General features: G+C 44.3%; 1 protein-coding gene across 1 annotated transcript in view; it reads left to right on the top strand.

Annotated features, from left to right (window-relative positions):
- The window catches only part of LOC101609007 (sine oculis binding protein homolog), a 199836-nt gene that overhangs the window by 159736 nt on the left and 23806 nt on the right, over positions 1–16294 (top strand). The window lies entirely within an intron of this gene.

Here is a 16294-nt window from a genome sequence, read left to right as displayed (position 1 = left end):
TAGGGCTAAAACATCCAGAGTGAACTCAAGACCACAGCCCGGCCTGAAAATCGCCTCATTATTGCAATTATGTCGCTGTCACGCACTCTACAGCCCTTGGAAACATAGTGGAGAAGCGAGGGTCAAATGTTTTGCTGATTTGGGTTTCTGGGTTTTATTTTTGTGGTATACTTTTTTACTTTGAGGTACACATCATAGAGAAATTCGTATCACTAGGATTTTCTCTTTGTTTTTTTTTAATAGTAGATTTGATAGAAGAATAATGAGTAAGTAAGAGTAGAATGTAAGGCAAACCAGTTTGCCCTATTTTAAACTATTAACTGTTATTACTGTATATTTATAACAATACAATTAAAAGTTTGCTTTTAATAGGGCACTTTATTTTTTAGAGGGTTTTCATTTGCTCGGTTTTGACCCTCACAGTAGACCTTGGGGATATAAATAGAGCCTGAAGGCTTAGAGGCAGCACCCCAAGTTGGGTGTGCTGGGCACAGGTCTTATGATTCCTGATCCACCATTTTCCTCACCAAACCATGATACTTCCCAGGGGCAGAGTAAAAACATGAGGCAGTGGGCAAACCCTGGAAAGACTATATTGAGAGATCTAAGGCCACTCATGAAGAAAACAGAATGATCTGGTGGGGAAGAGAGGCAAGCTTCATCCCAGGAAGTCTGCAGAGCTGCAGCCAATGGTAGGATCCACAGACTGTGGTAAACGTTCCCCCAAACCATGTCCATGCAGCTAGCCCAAATTAACCTCACATCCACACACGATAAAAAGCAAAACAAAACAAAACATTAAAGCATAAGAGGGACTAGTTGGGAAGAGAATGTGGTCAGCAGAAGGGGGATGTAAACAGTGGTCAAGAGAAGGTAATGGGAAGAGATTATGATAAAAATTATATACAGGTATAAAAAGTATCAATAATTTTTTAAGGGGATAAGGCATTATAAAGGCAAAGGTATAAGCCAGGAAGAATGGCAAGAAGTGGGCCAGTTCTTCAACACCTTGCAGAGCCACAAGTATGGGCAAATGAGTGGCTTCCTGCAAAGGACCAAGTAAGCTAGATTGTGGCACAGAAGTTAAAAAATCTCAGAGATCCTGTTGAGACCTGGATGAGGGCTGGTGTCTAAACTGGAGCTAGCAGATAGAATGAACAGGAAAGAGACTTACACCAGCAACACAGCTAATGGTGGGTCAAATGTAAGAAAGTATGTGCTTGTATGCAGCCCATACCCTTAAGAGGGAATATAAGGTAGAAATTTTAGGAACGTAAAAGGAAACATCAAAAGCATGGTTGGAGGGCTGGAGAGGTGGCTTAGCGGTTAAGGTACTTGCCTGCCAAGCCTAAGGACCCAGGTTCGATTCGCCAGTACCCACATAAGCCAGATGCACAAGGTAGTGCATGCGTCTGGAGTTCATTTGCAGTGGCTAGAGGCCCTGGTGCACCCATTCTCTCTCTATCTACCTCTCTTTCACACACACAAATAAATAATAAATTAATAAAATATTTTTAAAAAAGCATAGTTGGAGGAGGGAAGTAGTTGTGGGATATTTAGTACAAACTCTGAACCAGACATTAAAAATAGATTAATAATTCAGCATGGTGGCACACGCCTTTAATCCTAGCACTTGGAAGGCTGAGATAGGATAGCTGTGAGTTCAAGGCCAGCCTGAGATAACACAGTGAATTCTAGATCAGCTTGGGATAGAGTGAGACCCTACCTCAAAAAAAAAAAAATAGGTTAATAACAAGGAAACAAGACAGGAAAATGTATGCACATATCTGCTAAGATCATTCTATTTGAAACAGAACCCATGATAATTCTTCCCAAGCCTCAGGCACTGCCTTGAAAGGATGAGGAGCACTGAGGGAACTCCTGCCTGGACCACCATTCTGATGGATAAGGGGTAGGACTTCCTGGTATGTGGATGGGAGGTGGAAGTGGCTGCCATCTTGGATATGCAGTGGTAGAGGGGCAGACAGAATGCTGGATCTCACCAGGCATATCCCCCAGCATTTGGAAAAGCAGATTTAAAAAAGATTCCAAAGAAAAGTAGTCTTGATCCTATAATTAAAGTCCCAGTGGAGTTTTTTTTTTGGGGGGGTGGGGGTTAGCTGTAAAAAAGGGATAGGATGTCTTGACAATGATTGTTAGGAACCATGGTGTGTCAAAGGAACTGAACTCTTGGGAAAATGGCCAAGTTAGTAAATAGAGTTGGTAAGGTTATACTTATGGAAAGGGAGAGACTAGATCAGTGTTTAAAACAAATGCTATATTTAATGGTTTAGGGGCTGGAGAGATGGCTTAGCAGTTAAGCGCTTGCCTGTGAAGCCTAAGGACCCTGGTTCAAGGCTCAATTCCCCAGGACCCACGTTAGCCAGATGCACGAGGGGGTGCATGTGTCTGGAGTTCGTTTGCAGTGGCTGGAGGCCCTGGCGTGCCCATTCTCTCTCTCTTTCTCTATCTGTCTCTTTCTCTCTCTGTCTGTCACTATCAAATAAATAAATAAAAATAAACAAAAAATTTTTAATGGTTTAGGTCTGGATAACATTATTTTTAATTTGGTTTCCTTTGTCTCCATGAAGGAGATGTTCTGTACACTGCAAGGGTAGGACAGATGCCCTAAAGAGGACCATGAATCAACCCCACATGGGGGCGGATGCAGGTGGAAAGCACCTGTTATGCTGGGCGATGTGGATCTTCCAGCTCCCATAAGAAAATCTACAGATAATTACTTTCACATATCTTTTCTCTGTTAGGTTTCAAAAGGATAGATATGGATTAAAGTCACCCATAGTTTTTTGACATTGGGAGAGGATTTCCAGATTCTGAAACTCTGGGTCAGAAGGTCTGATGCTTGCCCTCGAAGTCATTAGACAAGCAGTGGATGAGCACTAGAGAGAAAGAGGCTGTGGTTGACCAGAAGCTCGTGGCAAAGCCAGCGGCCTGGTGGAGTGAGGGGAGGGCTGGGAAGCTGCAGCTGTGAGCTCTAGCTCTGCAGCCACGGAGAGCGCTCAGGACAGTCCCACCATCTCCTTGAACTTTTCTCATTTTCAAGTAAAGTGGGGAAAAGGTAGCTCCTTGATACAGTTTTGATTAGAATTGAGGAAAATAACTTAAGTGAAAGCTTCCAGGTTGGTAGATAACAGATTTCAGTAAATGACTTTTTTAATAAAGCAAAAACTTAACAGCAAGGTATGGCTGCTTTACCTGAGTTCTTAGGTGGCATCAGCTGACGGTTCTACATAAGAGAGGACAGAATCCCACTGGACCTGGTGTTTGTCAGGCTACCACCTTCCTTTCCAGCCTGAGCCCTTTTTAAAAAAAATTATTCATTAGAGAGTGACAGACAGAGAGAAGGAGGCAGATAGAGAGAGAGAGAGAGAGAGAATGGGTGCACCAGGGCTTCCAGCCACTACAAATGAACTCCAGATGCATGCGCCCCCTTGTGCATCTGGCTAACGTGGGTCCTGGGGAATCAAGCCTCGAACCGGGGTCCTCAGGCTTCACAGGCAAGTGCTTAATGGCTAAGCCATCTCTCCAGCCCTTTAAAGGGGCATTCCTAGGCAACGTCCATGCTTAGGGAGAAGGCAGCTACTCTCACTGTTGTGTGCATAGGAGGATAGAAACAGTAGGAGGGTCTGGGAACTTTTCTCCTGGAAATGGGGTCAGAAATTGGGACTGCTTAAACAGAACAATCTAGAGGAAACATGACTGGACAGGCTGAGGTTTGGAAGAGGACACAGCTGCCATCAGTGAGTGGGGATGACAGGGCAGAAGAGTGACTGAAGTTTCTAGTCATCAGTGCTACCCCAACACAAAGCAGACAGCCTCAGTACACAGGGCTCCGCTATGGCACTGTGAGTATTAAGACAGAGATTGAGGTACATGAGTTGCCCCTGGCTGTGGAGATGGGTCTAGATGCAGGTTCCTATCTCGGGAAGTGTGGCATCACCTGGGACACCACCGATGTGTGGAAGGAAACGCAAGTTTACTGTGGGAGATAGGTTGGGCTCAACCTGTGAACTTGGAGTTTTAGAAGTCTGTGATCCTGGAATTACAAACCAGAATGTCATTATCAAGTATTAGTCAGTTATCTTAAGCCTGTAGATTGGAAGGGAGATGCAAAAATTAAAAGCAGAGACAAGGGCTGAAGAGATGGTTTAGCAGTTAAGGCATTTGCCTCTGAAGCCTACAGACCCAGGTTTGATTCCCCAGGATCCACATAAGCCGGATGCACAGGGTAGTGCGTGCATTTGGTGTTCGTTTGCAGGAGCTGGAGGCCCTGGCATGCCTGGTCTCTCTATTTGCCTCTTTCTCTCTCTCTGTCACCCACTTTCTCTTAAATCAATCAATCAATCAATCAATCAATCAATCAATCAATACATTTTTAAAAAGCAGAGACAAAACCACCTTTGAAATAGAGAGATAGCATGGGTTTTGAAGGCAGACTATCTAAATTAGAATAAGGATCTTAAGCCGGGCGTGGTGGCACACACCTTTAATCCCAGCACTGGGGAGGCAGAGGTAGGAGGATTGCCATGAGTTCGAGGCCACCCTGAGACTCCATAGTGAATTCCAAGTCAGCCTGGGCTAGAGTGAGACCCTACCTCGAAAAACCAAAAACAAACAAACAAACAAAAAACAAGAATAAGGATCTTCATCAGCTCTCTGTGCAAGTGATTTAACCTATTGAAATCCTGGTTATCCATATGATAAGAACAAATGAGATAACCTATGTAGTGTGCTCAGCACAGTGATGAGTACCTGAGCAATGCTTGCTAGTCTTACCAGTATCGTTTACTCGTCTCACATCGAATTTGGGCTGGTAGTAAGAAAGCAGCTTGTCCTAGAGAGACCTGGGGATGAGTGGAGATGGTCACTAAGGAGAGACACTAGGAGGAGCAGGCTTAGTCTGTGGTACAGGGCCAGAGAACTGTGCAGAGGACCTGATGAGGCGATGTGAGTAAAGCCCCCATGTGACTGGCCAATTCCAAGCATCCACCGGGAATTGGTGAGTCAATAAGATGACACCCCAGGAACTTCTTCGGGCCTTCGAGAAGCAGCCGGACGGAGGGCTGAGGTAACAGATGCGATGCAGGGTTGCCAGAGGGCCATGAGTTCTTCTCAGCAGTGCCCCCGCCTGGGCCTCCTGCCCCCGTCGTTCTGCCCCATGGCTTTAGAATGTTCTGCTCTTGTTGTGGGGCAGAGCAGGGCAGTGAGGAGGCTGGGACAGATCCATGTCAGGCCTCCAGAGGGAAAGGTCCTGCTTCAGATCTGCTAATCATGACACTGCTGTCCTCACATAGTCCTGCTATTGATGTGTGATAACTGTGTTATAGAGCAAAGACCACGTAGTTTGAAATATGATTTCTACCATTTTCTGAGTCTACATGCTACACACAGGAAGGAATGAGGCCACTAACCACACATAGAAGCCAGGCAACTTGATACTTCATGCTTTTCTTTCTTTCTTTTGCCACACTAGAGATCAATACAGGGCCTGTATATAGCAAGAACATGGTACCACTGAACCACATTTCACTGTGTGTGTGGGGTGGCTGCTAGAAAATGAACTCGGGCCTTGTGTATGGTAGGCAAGTGTTGTACCACTGAAGCACATCCCCATCCCTTCCATACGTAATTTCTTTTTTTCTTTTGAGGTAGGGTCTCACTCTAGCCCAGGCTGACCTGGAATTCACTATGTTGTCTCAGGCTGGCCTCAAACTCACAGCGATCCTCCTACCTTGGCTTCCTGAATGCTGGGATTAAAGGTGTGCGCCACCACCTCCAACGATACTTCACTGTTTAACACATCAGATTGACTGAAGAACGACCCAGAGTCCCTCTTCATAGCTTCTCCAGATGGGGAAAGAACACCTATAATCGCAAATGATGAACTGTCAAATATCCAAATATACATTTCAAAAGCCAGGGTAGAGGGGCGGGGTAGCGGGGACGGCTCCCTGCGTAAAGTGCTTGCTGAGCAATCGTGAGTGTCAGAGGTTAGGGTGTGAATTAGGCGATGGAGACTACACCTTTTCCTTGGGAATAGGGAGTTTATTTATTACTAGCGGCTCAGAGTGGGCGTTTTAGGAAAAGAAGGGGTAAGGAACCAGGAGGATTAGTGGTGGATTAGCAGGGGAGGGGAGTTGGATGTGAGCCAGGAAGCAAGGGAGGAGAGAGAGGAAGAGAGAAAAGAGATGATGTGGAGACAGGAAAGCAGATATGAGGCAGAGGCAGAGACAGAGAGAGACAGACTCAGGAATGGTGAACAGAGAACACACACCGTATTTCATGAAAGAAGGACAGAAAAGAGAGTGAGAGAGCAAATGACATCTGGGGCTTTTATGCCCAAATCCTTGAGGTACAGTGACTTGCCCAGTCAAGGGAGTAGCCTTGCATGGTGTGTCTCTTTACCTTCCCAAGTGGACAGGGTGAGGACTGGTAGTGCTGTAAAACTCTGTCAATGAAGACCTACGTTCAGATCTCCAGAACCCACATAAAAGCCAGATATGGGGCTGGAGAGATGGCTTAGCAGTTAAGTCACTTACCTGTGACGCCTAAGGACCCATGTTCAACTCCCCAGATCCCACATAAGCCATACACACAAGATGACGCATGCGCTAGGTAGCACATGCACAAGGTGGCACACACATCTAGAGTTCGATTACAGTGGCTGGAAACCCTGGCATGCCAATTCTCTCTCTCTCTCTCTCTCTCTCTCTCTGTCCCATAAAAAAGGCTAGTTTGGCCAGGTGTGGTGGGGCATGCCTTTAATCCCAGCACTTGGGAGGTAGAGGTAGGAGGATCACAGTGAGTTCAAGGCCATCCTGAGACTACATAGTGAATTCCAGGTCAGCCTGGGCTAGAGTGAGACAAAAACAAAAAAGGCTAGTTTGTTGGGCTTGCCTCTAAATAAGTAAATAAGTAAGTAAATAAACAAATGCCAGGCATGGTGGCATGTATTTTCTTTAATGCCAGTACCCAGTGCTGGGGAGGCAGAGACAGGGTATCCCTAGAGCAAACCAGCCAGCTAATTAGCCGGTTGGTGAGCTCTAGATTCAGTGTGAGAGCCATCTCAAAGAATAAGGTGGACAGCAACTAAAGCAGACCTCTGAAATTGACCTCTGGCTTCCACATGCATGTGCACAGGCACATAGGAATATTACACATACAAGACAGGGAGAGAAAAGGATTCAAAACCAAAGATATGGCTGAAAATAGATTTAAATATCTATGTGGAAATCAAGAAAAGCTCATATAAACAAACACCTTTAAAACAAAAAACCAAGTATGCATTTGAAACAAGCAACTCCACAGTACTGAATTAGAAAAGCAACTGGAAGTTTCACATTGAATAATTTTTAGTTTGGAAACTATAAATTCAGGGATGGAGAGAATGCTCAGCAGTTATGGTGCTTGCCTGTAAAGCCCAACAACCCGAGTTAGATTCCCCAGTACCCACATAAAGCCAGATTCACCAAGTGGCACATGCATCTGGAGTTCGTTTGCAGCAGCTAGAGGCCCTGGTATGCCCATTCTCTCCCTCTCCCCCTCCCTCACCTCTCTGTCTCTCTCTGCTTGCAAATAACTAAATATAAATTATTTTTTAAAAAGAACTGTGAATTTAGCTTTGATCTTTAGGACAAATCTGTGGCTGTGGTGGGCAGATATTGCTGGAGAGACGGAATATGCTGACTTCTCCCACTGATTTTGGATACCCAGCACTTGAACTACTGGGACCAGGGTATGGGAAGTACTGTTCTGCATGGCTCCACAGCCCAGGGCCTTTGGATAAACCAAAGCATTACAAATAGAAAGTCAGTTTTCTCTTAAACTCCGCTTAGAGCTATGATTGAGTAAAAACTAAGAATCAAGGGCTGGAGAGATTGCTTAGCGGTTAAGCACTTGCCTGTGAAGCCTAAGGACCCAGGTTCGAGGCTCAACTCCCCAGGACCCACGTTAGCCAGATGCATAAGGGGGCACACACATCTGGAGTTCATCTGCAGTGGCTGGAGGCCCTGGCGCGCCCATTCTCTCTCTCTCTCTCTACCTGCCTCTTTCTCTGTCTATCACTCTCAAATAAATAAATAAAAATAATAAACAAAAAAATTTAAAAATCAAAAGTCTGGGGCTGAAGAGATGGCTTAGCAGTTAAGGCACTTGCTTGCAAAGGCAAAAGACCCAGGTTCAACTCCCCAGGACCCACATTAGCCAGATACACAAGGTGGCGCATGCATCTGGAGTTTGGAGTTCATGTGCAGTGGCTGGAGGACCTGGTGTGCCCATTCTCTTTCTCTCCCTCCCTCAAATAAGTAGAATAAAATATTAAAAAGCCTGCCTCGCCCACTTCTGCAGGATACCCACTGCATGGGTTGGGGGCTACGTGCCCTTCTTTCTCCTTCCCTCACACTGTACCGACTCACCACGTGCCCTCCGTCAAGACTCACTTCTGAGTGTGTCAAAGCAGGTGGTAAAGAGTCCGGAGCTTATAAAAAGGAGAGAACATGGACCCTCTGGCAGTGGCAGCAGCATGACAGTGAGTGTCAGTGCGGGACGTTGCCCTCTGCTCCGGTGTGGTACATTTTCCATGTTTGGAGTCACTTGTGGCTTCCGTTTATCCTCAGCTGTCCCTCGACAGTGCGCGCTACCGTTTTACAGCGCCTAAAGCGCAGAGGAGTCACGTGCCTGGAGCCCTAGGACAGGAGGCTGCGGAGGGGATGAGGTGGTCTCCCAGGTTATGTCAGGATGGACTGTCATTGCTCCAAGGTCTGTCTTGCTATTTCTGTGCCCTCTCAGGGCCACACGCCCTGGAGAACAGAGAGAAAGGCATTTGGACCCAGGTAGACCAAATTTTTCCCGTGCTTGGCTGAATTGCTCAGTTTCCATCACAGTGGCTTGTGTTGTGAAGATGCGCAGACCATTTGAGACGCTGGGCGGATGCATAGGCCATCGGACACTCCGTGCACAGGAAGCCACCTTCCGAGTGGGGCGGAGAGACGATGGCCTAGTGGCTATTCAGTTGGGCTAGGAATTCCATCACCTGCTCTAGATGTAAAATCAGAGTCATGATTGGGTTAGTCACTGACATCCTCCAGTGAGAATTTCTATCCAATGAGGAGCTCTTTAGTCCCTTCCTGAGTGCATATTTGAGGGGTGAATGGGAAGGAGGGGGGAATTATGCACCAAACATTATTTCGTCACATTGAAAAGTAAACCTGTGGAAAGTTTCTTCTTTTGAAAATGGAGGGCTGGATCCCCCATAACTGACTGCTGCCCCCATAATGCACGACCTACAATCTCTATGGGGTTGACGTGCAGCCCCAAAGAGGAAGGTCTTTTCAGAAAAGGGGCAGGGAGGAGGGAAAGGATGGTACCAACATGTGTTGTTTACATACTAAATATGTCCATATCTAATAAAAATAAATTTTAAAAGAAAATGGAGGGCTGAAGAGATGACTTAGTGGTTCAAGTACTTGCCTGCAAAACCTAAGGACCCAGGTTTGATTCTCCAGGACCCATGTAAGCCAGATACACAAGACGTGCATTAGTCTAGAGGTTTTCTTCTAATTTTTTGTTTATTATTATTTATTTGAGGGAGACAGAGAGAAAGAGAAAGAGAGAGAGAGAGAAAGGGAGAAAATGGGTATACCAGGGCCTCCATCCATTGCAAATGACCTCCAGATTCATGTACCACCTTGTATATCTGGCTTACGTGGGTACTGGGGAATCAGGCCTCAATCCGGGGTCCTTAAGCCTCATAGACAAGCGCTTAACTGCTAAGCCATCTCTCCAACCCAAGTCAAGAGTTTGTTTACAGTGGCTAGAGGCCCTGGCATGCCCATTCTCTCTGCCCCTTTCTCTTTCTTTCTCAAAATAAATAAATAAAAATATGAAAATGGAAATACATTTTTCCATGAACTGCCTTTTTTTGTAGAAACCCTTGGCCATTGCTATCTAACTCCCTCTCTTGGATTTAACAAAATATATTATTTATTTGCAAGAAGAGAGAGAGAATGTGAGAATGAATGAGCCTGCCAGGAACTCTTGCCACTGCAAGCAAACGCTAGGTACATGTGCCACTTGGTGTATCTGCTTTATAGGTTCTGGAGAATCAAACCCCAGGCCATTAGGCTTTGACAGCAAGGACCTTTAACCACTGAGCCATCTGTCTAGCCCACTCTTGGTTTCTTATGGCTTTTTATGGCTAAATCATCTTTTTCCTTCCTTCGCTCTTAAGTTAGCTTTGTGAGAAAACTGGTGAGCCTGGCCATGTCCTTCAGTGTGGGGGCCCATTGCTGTCTCCAGGGGCTGTCTCCCCTCATGCACACTTCCACCATGGCGGGGTGAGGCCATCCTGGTGCTGTGCACCTCACCCTTCTTTTGGAAGATGGTTCTGATACACAGTGAGTCCAGAAGGACATACATCAGCTCCAGTTTTCAAATATTTTTATTTATTTATTTGACAGAGAAAGAGGGAGAGAGAGAGAGAGAATGGGCACTCCAGGGCCTCCTGCCACTGCAAAGGAACTCCAGACGCGTGTGCCCCCTTGTGCTTCTGGCTAACGTGGGTCCTGGGGAATCAAACCCAGGTCTTTTGGCTTTGCAGGCAAATGCCTTAACCACTAAGCCATCCCTCCAGCCCAGCTCTGATTTTTAATAAAACATGAAGAGTGCAGCTTATGGCTCTCACTGTTCGAACAGTTGAGCTTAAGAAGACTTACTCATTTTAATGGTTCCAGGCAGCCATACTGCTTTGTCAAGCTTTTCCTGAATTACAGCCTGGCCATGGAGAAGACCAGAGCTCTGCCAGGCTGATGAGTGGCTCCTCGGGATGCCGGGAGCTGGCACACAGAGCTGTCAGATGGCTTTCTTGCCACTGCACAGGCCCTCTGTTACCCCAGAGACAGACAGAGTCTCCTGGGAAGCAGGATGAGGACAGGCATAGGTGAGGTATAGCACACATTTGTCCAGACACAAACATGCCCTGTTCTCTCTCTCTTTTTTTTTTAATTTATTTATTTAGTTATTTGAGAGCAACAGACACAGAGAGAAAGACAGATAGAGGGAGAGAGAGAATGGGCACGCCAGGGCTTCCAGCCTCTGCAAATGAACTCCAGACGTGTGCGCCCCCTTGTGCATCTGGCTAACGTGGGACCTGGGGAACTGAGCCTCGAACCGGGGTCCTTAGGCTTCACAGGCAAGCGCTTAACCGCTAAGCCATCTCTCCAGCCCTCCCCTGTTTTCTCTTAAAGACACACAGCTCATAGGAAAACCATTTCCTTTTCCCTCCTCCTGCTGCATAGGAGTGTCCTCCCTACAAAATGAACTTAAAATCTATGTGACATCAGCAACCCTGATAAGGATGGGCTGAGGATTAAAGACAGGCTATGTCACCAGCTTAGTAATATATACGGCACACAATTCTTACCACTGTTAGCTCTGTTTCACAGATGAAGAAACTGAGATTTTGGAGTGCAGGTTCATCTCGTCATTCCAAATCCCATGTGATTTCCATAGCACCCTTGGCTTGGGTACCCAGAACTACTGACACCAGTAGATGCTGGCACTCCAGAGAGGGACTGAAGCAAGTGCTCAGGTGAGGTCAGCCTAGCACCCTCCACTCATGCTGTGAGGTGGCTCCTAGACGTAGAATGGACTCCTGGCCTTCAAAACAAAGAGCATCCCACCCATGTCTCCATCCTCCATCATGCCACTGTTGAGTGAGCTCACAGTTCTGTGAGCTAGCCTGCACTTCGAGATCAATGCCAAGGCCTAGAGAGGCCCCTTCTTATGACCAAATGCGATTTCAGTCAAACAGATGCACGTTCTAGGCTGTTGCCTGGAGGTTATATTAGTGGAAAGTCAGAAGCACTTTTTTTTTTTTCAAACTGCTGATGGTATTCAAGATGCTAATATCATTTTACTGTTCCATTGCTGCAGAAGTCTTTGCCTAGAGAAGAAAGGTTTCAGCAAGAGTTTCTTAATTAAATATTGCTTGGTGCCAGATTACCACTCAGAAAGCAGCAGTGGGTTCCATTAAAGGATGAACTTTACTCCCACAGCTGACAGCTGATTAATGTGTTAATTAGAAAACCCTGATCCCTCCCCCAGTTTCCAGAATCTTCTCTTAGTCCAGCAGAATGTATATATTGTGCCCATGTGAGTAACCTCGTGGCATATATCTGTGGCTTTGACTTTGGGCGTTTATATAAAAATGAAGGCTCAGTTGCCAACATGAATAGCTTTCTTTCTTTCCAGGGGAAACACAAGACAGAAAGAGTTATAAGAACGAAAGGTCCTGCCTTTCAGGGTGCTGGTATCAAGAGCAAGCGATATTTCTGCTGAGGTAGTGTCTTTTGAGCAGTTGAGCGGTGTAGGTTTGCCACACATTTATTTCACAGGAAAGGAGTGAAGCCATCAGGCCACAGAGCTTATAAGTACTGCCCTGGCAGCCAGCCACCAAAATATAAATACTCTAAATGGACTAGAGGAAATGTTCATTCTCTGGTTTAGAATTGGACCCATCCCAGGAAGGTAAATTGAATCGTTTCGAGGACTGCTGTTCTAGGATTGAAGGGAACACACATTTGTTTATCTCCGTTGTAATCTTTTTTTGTCTTCCCAGTGATACATTATGTATTTGTGATACAAAGCATTTCAGCTGTCTTGCTCAATGGCATTGCATTCGCTGATTGTTCTGTCCCCAGATTGGCATCATTAAACAGCGGCAGCCCCTGACCAATCTGGGACCTGTGAGGGAGAGAAGGGGAACCAAAGAGGCCAGATTCCCATAGAAACAAAGCTGGGGCGGGTCAGGGAAGTCATTGCACAGCCCTAGGAGTTGGGCTGTGTACCTCTTTATCTTTAAAAATGTCTGGGGAAAAAAAGTCAGTACTTCTTTGGCATAGTGAGGAAAGTACAATGCCTCAAAAATTAAAATAATGATAAATTGTAAAGCTGTCCATAAGAAGGGAAGAATATTTCTGACACCACAATTAAGGAAGCCATAGTTTATGAAACACGTGCAGTTCATTTTGTGCATATGCAAATGTCATTTTATTAAAGAAAGACACAGTATAGACTTCCACATAACTATGACATGTTAAGTAATCAGCTCAGGCTCTTAGGATGGAATCTTTAATTACTAAAAGTGTGTCATTAGTTAGATGTAGAATGAGTGATGGCACTGTGTTTTATTGCCTCACATGATATAGCCATTTGTGCCATAAATTCATTGACCTCATCTTAAATGATGTATCCTGTAAGACAGACTTGATTCATTATTGCTTAAGTGACATCTTTTCCCCCCTAATAGTTTTTTTTTCCCCCTCATCAGAAATATTGCTTTTCTGTATTTAAAGTCAGTGTTCTGGATTAAAAGTAATAAAGCAAGAGGATGCACACGTTAATATGCACCACTCCAAAACAAGACCGTCATGGCACAGGATTATGCAGGAACACTGCAGAAAGCCAAACACTAGCCTTTGCTTTCAGAGGAAAGTTTGATAAAATAAGATTTTTAAGAAATTTATTTGCAAACAAAGAATGTTAAAGGGAAACACAGAGTGAGCGAATGGTTGCACCAGGGCCTCCAGCCACTGCAAAAGCACTCCAGATACATGCACCACTTTCTGCATCTGGTTTTATGTGGGTGCTGGGTAGTTGAATCTGGGTCATTAGGCTTTGCAAGTAAGCAAGCAAGCACCTTCACTAGCCTCTGAGCCATCTCTCCAGCCATAAAATAGGATTTTGCTTCTGATTTTCATGTGAGAGGAGAGAAAATATGATAGACAATTCTCATTTGATGTTTGGGATAGGTCAATGAGCACCCTTCATTCACTAATGTAGTGCTGAAAGTAAAGGAAGAGCAGTTAAATTGTGTTTAGATTATTTTTCTTTCACTCCACTTGAAAACATTTATTTAGCTTGAGGAAAAAGGAATCCTCTAGAGGTAAAAGAAAAAAGTCAGTCTGGCGATTTAAAAACCAATTAATGATTTCAGAAAACTCTTCTCCCTTATGGTTAAAGAATGAGATCCAAAAGAAAATTTGGCAGAAAAATTGGCATGTTATTTTGATTAGCTTACTTCATTGATAGTGATTTTTAGCTCACAATTATAGATAGAGGGAGAGAGAGAGAATGGGCGCGCCAGGGCTTCCAGCCTCTGCAAACGAACTCCAGACGCGTGCGCCCCCTTGTGCATCTGGCTAACGTGGGACCTGGGGAAGCGAGCCTCGAACCGGGGTCCTTAGGCTTCACAGGCAAGCGCTTAACCGCTACGCCATCTCTCCAGCCCTAAAAATTTTTTTTAAATAACTTATATGTATAATATTTTCACTCCCAGTTAACTTTAATTTTTGCATGGATGAGAAATTTGAGAGTCTGATTGACCCTATGGGGTTCTTCTCATTGGCAGTAATTTTGCATGAATCTGTAAAATGGTTATCTCTCTTATTAACAAAAAGGCCACCTTTAATTCAGTAGGAACCTAAAAAATTATCGATAGAAAAATGTAAACATAAATTATTATTATTATTGTTATTATTATTATTATTATTGTTATTTTGATTTTTCAAGGTAGGGTCTCACTCTATCCCAGGCTGACCTGGAATTCACTGTGTACTTTTAGGGTGGCCTCAAACTCACAGAGATTCCCCTACCCCTGCCTCCTGAGAGCTGGGGCTAAAGGTGTGCACCACCATGCCAGGCTCAGAAATTTTTTTTTTTTTTTTTTTTTTTTGAGATAGGTTCTCACTCTAGCTCAGGCTGACCTGGAATTCACTATGTAGTCTCAGGGCAGCCTTGAACTCACAGCGATCCTCCTACCTCTGCCTCCTGAGTGCTGGGATTAAAGGCGTGCTCACCACGCCAGGTTCGGAAATTACTATTTTTAACCACCTTAATGACTGCCAAAGTTTTGATAATAAGTGGAGAGAATGTTCTTCTAGTCATCAAAGGTCATTCAACAGTGTTCTTACTCTCCTCAAATTTTTGCAAGACGTATTTTGAAAGAACAATTTGTGTATGAGACCAAACAAACAAAAAAACAAAAAAAGAATGTGTGCCAAAGTATGTATGTTATTCCGTCTCACACTGTCAAGTTTATTACCTATAAATATCAGTAAGAAAAAGTGAGAAAAGAAAGAGTGGAGTTATACATGCAGACCCACATCTGTCATGAGAGTGTGCGCCCACAGTCACATGCTAACATGCCACCACTGTTTACAGGCAAGGAAAGCTGAAAGTTAAATGAGACGAGTAATCAAATGCCCAGCATATGTTGTTTCTGCATTGTTTATGTGACCAATCATTATTAAAATTTATCATCTTTTAATTATATCAGTTTATGATAGTTAAAACACACACATGCATCCACCACCAACAGAACAGACACTCTCTTGAAAAACAAGGTCCCGATGTAGAACGATATTGGAACCATCGCTTCATTGGGGGAAAACTCGAGTTCAAATAAAACTCTCCATTGCACAGCATTTCACAATTCCTCCTCTAATGCTGTATGGTTTGAATGCTACAGAAACGACCCCCCCCAAAAAAAAAAAAAGAAAGAAAAGATTGTGTGTGTAAAATTCAGTTTAAAAAAAGTGAGGCTCTGTAAGAACTATTGAAAATTTTGACATCTGTTTATCTGTTTATAGCTATGGCAAGATTACTCATATTAATTCTTGTTTAAAATGCCATATGAAGGAGAGACATTTGTGCAAACAAGAGTCATATTTGAATTGTAGATCATGTCTTTGCCATCTGTGAGAGCTGATGGTGTTGCAAAATTAATGTGTTAATGAAATCACAATAATTTCTCCAAAGTAATGGGTTCTGAAGCCGAGAATGACTATTTTTTGAACTTTGATGTCTAGTGATTTCCAATTGGGGGGAAAGCTCTCAGCCTTTAATTAGTTTTGCAGCCCAACTTTAAAATAAATTTGGTGATGTGTTTCTTTTTGCCAGGAGTAGATGTGGTGGTGGTGGTGGGGGGGAGCCATAACAACTTTTGGAAAATGTTCTCTGGTGTTTGAAAAGTTGTTAAATAAGACTGCCTGCCAAGAAATGTCACCAAAATTCTGACTGCTGAGAAAGAGTGGGCAAACAGCTCAAAAAAGAATTCTAGTGTGCTGCGACATCACAGGTTGGGAATAGCTAAACCTCACGCAGACTTCACGACTAATTCCAAGTTTCTCCTTAGAAGCCAGACATAATGATGTTCAGTCTTTGTGCTCTTGGTTGACACTGCTCACCCGTTCCAACTGTGTTATTGGACACATGC

This window comes from Jaculus jaculus, chromosome 7, assembly GCF_020740685.1.
Source record: "Jaculus jaculus isolate mJacJac1 chromosome 7, mJacJac1.mat.Y.cur, whole genome shotgun sequence".
Taxonomy (NCBI): Eukaryota; Metazoa; Chordata; class Mammalia; order Rodentia; family Dipodidae; genus Jaculus; species Jaculus jaculus.
Note: the sequence above shows the minus strand (reverse complement) of the source record. Positions and strands in the feature narration are given on the sequence as shown.